The 9,241-nt window shown below is 37.1% G+C and overlaps 1 protein-coding gene and 1 long non-coding RNA gene across 4 annotated transcripts in view; both read left to right on the forward strand.

Moving 5' to 3' along the window:
* The window catches only part of MDFIC (MyoD family inhibitor domain containing), an 89,475-nt gene that overhangs the window by 25,246 nt on the left and 54,988 nt on the right, over nt 1-9,241 (forward strand). The gene's annotated exons all lie outside the window — the stretch shown is intronic.
* LOC119472215 overlaps nt 7,931-9,241 on the forward strand; it is a 16,607-nt gene continuing 15,296 nt past the window's right edge. Inside the window, exon 1 of the long non-coding RNA XR_005201334.1 lies at nt 7,931-7,941. This is a non-coding gene — a long non-coding RNA (uncharacterized LOC119472215). The remainder of the gene's footprint in view (nt 7,942-9,241) is intronic.

Here is a 9,241-nt window from a genome sequence, read left to right on the forward strand (position 1 = left end):
TATGTTTCTTAGGTAATGTAGGAGTTTTTTCCCCTGCTATTTCATACTCATTCTCTTTGGGGAGCACATATTGGAAGCAAGTAATTCTGACTTTTGCCTTGCTCAGTGGCTTTTCTTCCTCCATTTGGCTCTCAGAAAAATTCTCTGTTTATTAGATATGTTGGCCAAACAGTTATGGTGGCTGTAGTTTACATGTTTTGATTATTGTTTTAAAGGGGGATCTTCATCGTCAATTATTCCAAAATCAAACCAATCGTTTGGGTTCAAGGTTGGGTGGATAATCCTAAGTAATTTTTGAAGTGTTTCTGTATTTATCTCATGGGTCAATGGCAGCCATTAAGCTGTATTCTAGAATGGATTTCAAGTTACCTGACATACTTCTTCTCAGGCTGCATTATTCCATCCTTGTCTGGGTTCTGCCCAGAAGCTGGAGAGAATCATTTCATTTTGAGCCGATTTTAGTTTTGAGCATTTAATGTTCAAGGGCTGAGAGGTCAATGGAAACTGACTTCCAGGAATCAGACCCTGACTGTATCATTATTGCTAATGCTGGGCCGGTTACCTACCTACCCTCTGTGGGCTCTAATTTCTCATTTTTAAGAAGGTGATGCTAATACTCTATGCCTCACTGTTATTTAAATGATTATATTGTATGCTTCCTTAGCCCAGGGCCAAATGAGTAAGCACTCACTGAATTTATTGGTTTTCATTATTATTATCCTTGAGCCTAACTTCATTTTAAGTCGTGTTTTGTTTTGGGGTTCTTCATGGCTCCATTGTGTTACATGTCCAGACAGCCTGCATCCCAAAGATCACGTCTTTCTGAGACCCTTGATATTGTCTACAACAATAGCCAGCACACTGATTGCTACATGATTTATGCTTAATAAACGCATGATGACTTAAGTGTATTGAATTAATGAGGGGGAGGGAAGAGATGCTTTACCTACCTTGCCTCTTTTATTTCAGATGTTAAGGCCCTGAGATGATTCTGAATCAATACAGTATTCCATGTATTCCTTCTAACTCCCTTCTTACCTCCAAGCCTCACGTGGTTTACTCATGTGAAGTCTGAAGTATGTGTAGATGACTTTTATGATATTAAAGCAATCAAGTTCTAAATTTGACTATCGTTTACTGATAAGGCTACTTTGAAGAGTTTCCAGTGAAGTTCTTATGGTAGTGATCTGTGTACCATTTATTTTCTGAGGAGGTGAATAGGAATGACATTTTATTTATGGTCTTTTCTGCTTCCCATATTCCTTATTTTTCTTGGCTATCCATAAGAAAAAAAAAAATGGAGAAGACCTTAGTTCCCTCCCTGCCTTTTGCATCCTTCCCTCCAGCTTGGATGAACTTTCCTTCCATACTTCCTTCTCTCCCTTCCATTCTTTTGTCTTCCCTTTCTTTCATTTTTCTTCTTCTTTCTCATATTATTCTCTGCCTTTCTAACAGACGTGTATAATCCTACTGCATTTATAGATATTGTTCATCTGTATGAAAGTATGTATAATGAAGCCCATTGCTATTTAAAGATTGTAACTGATAATAAATTCCTTCTCATATTTACCTCTACTTTTCTGGATTTGTAAATTTCAATTTCCTCATGGATTTTAATGAGTTGTGAAATGACAAGTTATATACAAATGAATTTGCTGAGTGAAACAAAGAAAGAGACTGCTTTGAAATTTATGGAAGTATATGTTTCTATGTATACTTCTCTGTGTTTCCCCCAAACCAGGCTTCTTTTCGGGCTTGCTAGTTACTTTCCATTATGTTTGAATTAGTGATCAGATTTGCTATTGTGAAGACTGGGTAAGAATATTTTTAAAATGCTTTGAATACCATAAAGCACAATGTATGTTACTATTGTTGTTCTTCCGATCATTGATACCATCATTCTAATTTATTACTTTACCTTTCACTTTTATTGTATTTGATGACATTTGATTTGTAATCTGTATCCTGCTTCTTTGGTTAAAAGCTTTTAATCTCTTCCTATTATTCCTAAATTTTTTGGTCATTAATAGGGGAAATGAGATGGTATTAAAGTGTCAGTGGTGGACAAGGGCTCAGGGAGGAAGCAGATGTATTCTTCTCCCGTTTGAGAGTGTTTGTGAGCCTCAGGAAGGAGCTGAGGCTTGGGAACAGGCTTAGAGATCATCTCAAAAATGCTAACCACTGAAGAAATAAATAACATTTAATGATCAAGACCACAAATGCTGTGGTTTAGATAATTTTAGTACTCAAACCTCAAACTTCCTGGATCTGGACACTGTGAACTTACACATAAACTATGTTTTTGCAGATCATGTTGTTATATTGAAATTTGGGAATTAGGGGTTAAGGTGTAATTTTAAAAACAAAATTAAAAATTGATTACAGGAAGACTGAATGCTTACAGTTTACCAGCTGTGTTATGTTGGAGATACAGTGACGGGCATGGGTTCAGCATCTAAAGGTTACAGCCTTTTGGGAGATACAATTTATTGTGATATGATCATGTGTATTATGAGTGCACCAGAGGAGAAGTGCAGGCCGTGGTAAGTTCTTATGGGATAACACAAAGCCTCATGTGGGGAGGGGGCCAGAGAGAGCTTTCCAGTAGAAGTGTTGTCTGTGATACCACCAACTGAAGCCGTTCATGGGAGGGGCTGAGGTTGGGGTGTTCCAAGCCCAAAGCACAGCACATCTACAGGTCTAGAGGTAAGAGAGGATGGGGACATTTTGAGGAGAGCTGGGGAAGTTTTGTGTAAGCTGGGATGTATGTTAGATGAGGGATGGAGAAAGATGAGAGAGAAATAATCTGTTAAAGAGTTAAGGGAAGATAGAAAGCATTGAAAGGAGAAGTGATCTAATCAACAGTGTGTTTTAATTTGACTGTATTTTAGGATGATGATTCTTGAAATAGAAAATAAATAGGAATGGGAAGGACTGAAGGCATTAAGTGATAAACTGGAAGACTTGTATAATTCTGCTGAGAAAGGAAGGTGTCGTGGACTGGGGTAATGACAGGTAGGTTTACAAGGAGGAGATGGATTCAGCTTTCTATGGGATGAAACCAGTAAGACGTATGTGGTTAAAGGAATGACAGGTGCTGAGAATGAGGCCGAGGTTTTAGTTTGAACAAGTGATAGTTGTGATGAAATGACAGTGGGGCAAATGAGTTAAGGATATTGTCCAAAGAGGGTGTGAAGTGATGAGCTATGGCTATAAAATAGGTAGGGAAGGAAATAAAGACAAGAAAGGCATCACAAATAAGAAAAAACAGCAACAGCTTTCATAGTCTCCTATTGTTTCAGAAATAAAGCAGATGTAGTAACTGAATAGAAAATATGGGAAGAGAAGATGCAGTATGAGAATGAGAAATATGAATTTAAGATTTCTGAGTTGGAATGGTCTCAGGGGAGGTAGAGGCTCAAGGTATAGTCATAAGGAGGATGAGGGACTGAAATAGTTTCTCCCAAACCAAAAGTGCAAGTTTTGGAAAAGCCTGCATAAGAATTGCCATATATAACAGTTGGGGAAGAAGAGACCTAGAGGTTTATTTTAATCAAACATATCCAATAATAGGTAAAGCTGAGTTTTTAATCAGTGTTTCTTGAATTTCAGATGCTTCATTGAGCCTTAAAGTTTTAGGAGGAGCCAGGCACAGTGGCTCACACCTGCAATCCCAGCACTTCAGGAAGCCAAGGCATGAGGATTGCTTGATTTCAGGAGTTTGAGACTAGCCAGGGCAATGCAGTGAAACCCTGACTCCACAAAACAAACCAAACAAACAAAAAACTAGCCAGGGATGGTGGTGCCTGCCTGTAGTCCCAGTTACTTGGGAGGCTTATGGGAAGATAGCTTGAGCCTAGGAAGACGAGACTACAGTGAACTGTGATTGCATCACCGCACTCCAGCCTGGGTGATGAAGAGAGATCATGCCTCAAAAAGAAAAAAAAAAAATGCAAACTTACTTGAAGGAAGGAACAGAGCACTAGAAAGACAAGTGGAATAATGAGTTGAAGAGAGTAGTGAGAAAGGTTAAATAAAAAAAAAAAAAAAAAAAAAAAAAAAAAAAAAAAAAAAAAAAACTAAAGAAAAGCAAGTGGTTTAGGAAGAATAGCCAGTTGGTCAACTCTGGTTCTTTGCTGCTTTGGACTAAGGTCAGTCACCTGTTGGGGATGAATGGAATAGTAGTTTAATATTCTCTAAGGTGGGTCCCTGAAATGAATGGAAAAAAAAATACAGACTTTTTGGAACCAGTCTTCACTATTGTAAGATTCTAAAGAGTCTTCTTCATTTAGTCTAGTAGATAAACAAAATTATAATAAAAAAAGACATATGTCAGTATGTGTGTATATATATAGATACATAAATATATGAAAGAAAGGTTAATATCAAATTATACATGTGCGTTTACATTTTTCTTAATGCAAGATATAGTTCCAGCTCCTCACGATGTTTCCTTTAGGGAATTTTATGAAATTGAGTGGGAGAATATAGGTGAAGAGGACTCCCAATTAATATCCTGCATTCTCTCTTCTGTATTGTTATTTTTTTCCATGAAGTGAATTATTTTATTATCTTAAAAACAAAAACATTTTTAAAAGAAAATTATTGCATGATATGGCAAAATCATGCTGGTGGGGTACCAGCTCTTCAAAGTAGCATTAGAGCTTAGTCATCTGTAGATGCTTCAGGTTATAGGTAGTCTAGTACATTCAGCTTCCTCAGGTTCTGTAGGAGACAGGACCACCTATATGATTCGCAAGATGGAGGGCAGTGCAGAATGAGAATGTAGGGTCTCTTGTTAAAACATTATTATGAATTTTCAAGAGAACAACAGTGGAACATTAAGCCAGGCTTGGGGGTCCTTCCAAGTACAGGGCTTTCTGCAACTGCATAGTTCACACCCAAGATGCTGTGCCTGGCTGTAGGCATTGAAGGCATGGGACTCCAGTTCTGGTAAACATAAAGTAGTATTCTATATCTATTTTATAATTATCTGTAAATTCCCAAAATTCAGGAAGGAGAAGTTTTTCTGGGCTTGGGAAAATCAGTTGCTATGCTAGTCACAAACATGAGTAACTATAGCTATGTGGAACAATTGCCATGAGCAAGCTCCGGAAGACAGTTGCTCTCAGCTCTTAACTGCCCTCAGCCAGCAAAAGGCAGGAAGACCTGTTTCTAGTGTTATCTAAGGCTCTGTACAGTGGGTAGGGGTGTATCAGAATGAGGGGGGCTGGTAGAAATTCCTCTCTAGCAAGCTGGGAATCAATATGTGATTTGCCCCTGGGTCTACTTTTTTTTTTTTTTTTTGCAACTAGCCTTTATGGAGTTAGTGGCAAATCCATGCTCCACAGTTTTCCACGAAACGCTGGATTTTTTCCAGGTCCCTGAGTTCTGCAATAAGATACACAAAAGTCAAGGGAAATCTCTTCTTAAACACACAGATGCTCTCTTGGAGGATGAAAATTACATTAAAGTGAACCATAGAAGAGAGTGGGTGGAGAAATTTGTTCTGCTTTGGAACATTCTTTAATTAAGTATATTTTCCATGGTTCATGAGAACTTGTGAGAGCTCCGATTAGAAAATTTAAGAAAAAAAAAAGATTCCCACCATCTCAAATTGTCGTGAATAATTGATTCACGCCAGTGTGATCATAATAAGATCATACTTTGGATGCTGTCCATCATTCCCTGTCTTTATGAAAAAGATATTAATGTATCATTTATGTGGAGGACTGTCTTTGCAGGTTATCTTCATGATATTCCTTCAGCATTGCAAAGGCACTGTCATAATTACAAAGGGGAGTGATAATGTAGGCAGCAGTGGCAACAACAACACACCCAACGAATGGTGTGATTATTAATAATTACCATTTTCTTCCTATTCTTTGTGAATTGGGTTCTTATTATTGTACTTCTCCCATATTGAGTAGATTTTTAAAAGTCTTATCAAATGGTTGCATGTGAAAATATTTACTACTGAATATGTAAGATTAAACCCATATTCTTACACAGTTAAGTTTACAATATTTTAGCCAATTTGTCGTAGTTGATTTTTCATCTAGCTTCACATTTTTTAAAGCACAAGTTATTCAGCATTTTTTATTCAAATACATGTAACTTGTTTTTTGATTTCTAAATAAAAGGTTGTCTTTTAAATTAAATAAATTTTAAAGATTTTACCCCAATGCAATAAAAACTATATATAATAAAAAATCTTTTTTAAAAACAGAATTGAAATAATATTGATTTTTACCATAAAGTCTACATGTGTTTGGACTAATTCAAAGTAGGCTGAAGAGTTTCAAGAACTTCTGATTATTTCAACATTAAATTTGAAGCTAGTTGCCAGTCTGGTTCCTGGATAGTGAAAGGGTGTTGATATTATATTAATTCCCAGGTGTCACAGAAAATCAAATAGCAGAACCTTGAATTAGTCAATCATTGTGTGAAACTGTGTTGAGTGTGATATGGCTGTGATTCTTTACGCCTTCTGCTCCACCTTCTAGCTATGTGGTCTTTAACTACAGTTGTTCTTTCAGTATCTGTGGGAGTTTGGTTCCATGACCCTTGAGCATACCCCAATATTCGGATGCTCATGTGCCTTATATAAAATGGCATGGTATTTGCAAAAAACTGATGCATATCTTCCAGTATACTTTAAATTATCTCCAGATTACTTATAATAACTAATACAATGGAAATGGTATGTAAATAGCTGTTGTACTGTATTGTCTAGAGAATAATTACAAAGAAAAAGTTTGCACATGTTTGGGATAGTCACATCCACCTTTCCCCCGTGCTGGGTGTTTTTGATTTGTGGTTGACTGAATCCACAGATTTGAAACCCATGGACACAGGAGCTGATTTTAGTGTCTTATTTGCCCTTCTAAGTCGTGACTTCCCAGTACCAGACTGATCTAGAGCTTCTTTTCATTTGTTTGAAATCACATTGATTCTTGACTTCTTTAAGTCTAACAGCCTTACCTATTTCACTCAGTCCACCTTATACTATCTATTGATATACCTTTGCCTTTTTTTTTTTTTTTTATCATGGAGATCTGCTCCATTCTAAGATTTTGAAACGAGAAATTCACATTCTAATTTCTCCCTGCCCTTTCCCTTAATAATAATGTCTAATCTGCTAATTATGTTCTTTTCCTCTGTAGTATCTTATCTCCTTTTTGACTTTACCTGACTTTTTTATGGTCAGCTGGAATCTGCAAATGATCTTTCACGATCTCCCTAAATTCCATAGTCTTATGCCATTTCTGCCATGCTTATGCTGAAGCTGTGGTAACCAGACCATTCATCAGTCTTCTCACTTCAGGTTCCAAGCCTGCAGGGCACAGTTGAAGAGTGTTATGTAGTGGAAGGATGAATTATAGTATCAATATGTGTCCTCTAATCTCAATTGAAATGTCTCTGCTTCTCAGTTTTTAGTTGGTTTCCATTTTTAGTTCATTCTTGCCTTTTTATTTTATGACACTTATTGTTCTATAAGGATTCAGATTATGTTCTAGTCCCCTCATTTCTGGGATATTGTAGTTTATATCTAAGCACATCTTCTGGTAGTCAAAACCAGTTCTGCTATGCCTGATACCTTAAGCCATTTTGGTCTATGTCCTGGAAGAATTAGTAAATACTACCACAGTAGTCTTTTGATACTGATAGGTCTTGTATGTCAGTGCAGTGGCCTCTTCTCAATCCTCATTCTATCTGTAGCGTTTGACAGGGCATGTTTTCTGCTTGAAATTCACTCCCTATGCCGCTACTCCTCTCACCACTTTCTGCCTCTATAGTTCAAATTGACTTCCTTTCAGTCTCTCAGATGCCATTGGGTTCCTTTCTGCCTCTGGTCTTTTGCATACCAGATCTTCAGAAAGGCCTTCCCAGACTCACATCTAAAATAGCTTTTCCTGTTTCTTACAACACCCTTTTCTTGTTAGTTGTTGCCACAATTGTAATTTATTTGTGCAATTCACATGTCTAATGTTTGCTGGCTCTATGTTGCACTCCCAGCAATCAGCATAATTCCAGGATCACAATGAACTTTCAGTAAACAATTTTGGATGATATATTTTAAAAATAAAAAGAAATTGATTTTTTTCTATACTACTTCCTTTCATGAACTTTTGCCATAACCAAAATATTTTACTTGTGCCTCTGTTCACTTGTCTAGTATTTTCCTTCTCCCAGGCTTCACTCATGTTACCTGTCTCTCCATGTCTCTTGCTCAATAAGCAAGGCCTATGTGATTTCTGCCTCATCTGGGATTTGCAGTGTTTATCTGTATCTCTCCTAAAGGACTCATTAGTTTCAAAATTGTAATACATGTGTTTATGACCCTCTTCTCCATTACTGGATTGAAGGCCCCTTAAGGGTAAGATTGGTGTTTCATTCAGCTCTGTAGTCCTCATATCCCTCAGCCCAGGGCCATGCAAAGTTCCCCCCAGTACATCTATGTTAATTGTTGAACAAATGGAAGTCTTTACCTTTTGACTACATTTAGCTTCTCTGTAGGAGACTGGCAGCTTTCAATTTGTTAAGCTGTGGTAATTTGTTTAAAATGTGGATTGACTATCTTTGCTTCTCTTAAGGAGCTAATTTTCTCAGTCCACAGTTCATGCATATTAAAGGATGTTTTTATTAGTAATATTAACATGGCTTTTTACAGTTAATGAAGTTTTTCATATTTTGATCTAACCTGGCCTATCAGCAGCTCAAACAGTTCGGATAAGTATCTTTATTACTTATCAATAATACTGAACTCCAGAGTCAAGCAAGTGGCCTAGGGCCATGCACCGAATACCTTGATTTTTCCCATACAGCTTTAACCCTAGAGTGATTCTCAAATGGAGAGTGGAGGAGAGATAAGGATAGGGAAGGGACTTTGTGATGTATATGGTCCTCTAGAGAGTATGTTAGAATCACAGGAGAGGGGACAGTTTTTCCAAGTAATAACCTTATTCCAAGCTCCCAGTTCTAGTGCACTTTTCTAGTTGAAAATTAAGGCTCTTTTACTACTAATATTAATAAGATTGCATTCTGCCCTTGTGTTGGCCAGAGAAAAGTTGGAAAAATTGCAGTATACCATATTCCTTCAGAATTTCATCTTTGTTGTGCGAAATTCAAAACAGTTCTTGGGCTTTATATATATATATACGTGTGTGTGTGTGTGTGTGTGTGTGTGTGTGTATGTGTGTATGTATATATATATGTGTGTGTGTGTGTGTGTGTGTGT

This window comes from Cebus imitator, unplaced genomic scaffold, assembly GCF_001604975.1.
Source record: "Cebus imitator isolate Cc_AM_T3 unplaced genomic scaffold, Cebus_imitator-1.0 Scaffold90, whole genome shotgun sequence".
Taxonomy (NCBI): domain Eukaryota; kingdom Metazoa; phylum Chordata; class Mammalia; order Primates; family Cebidae; genus Cebus; species Cebus imitator.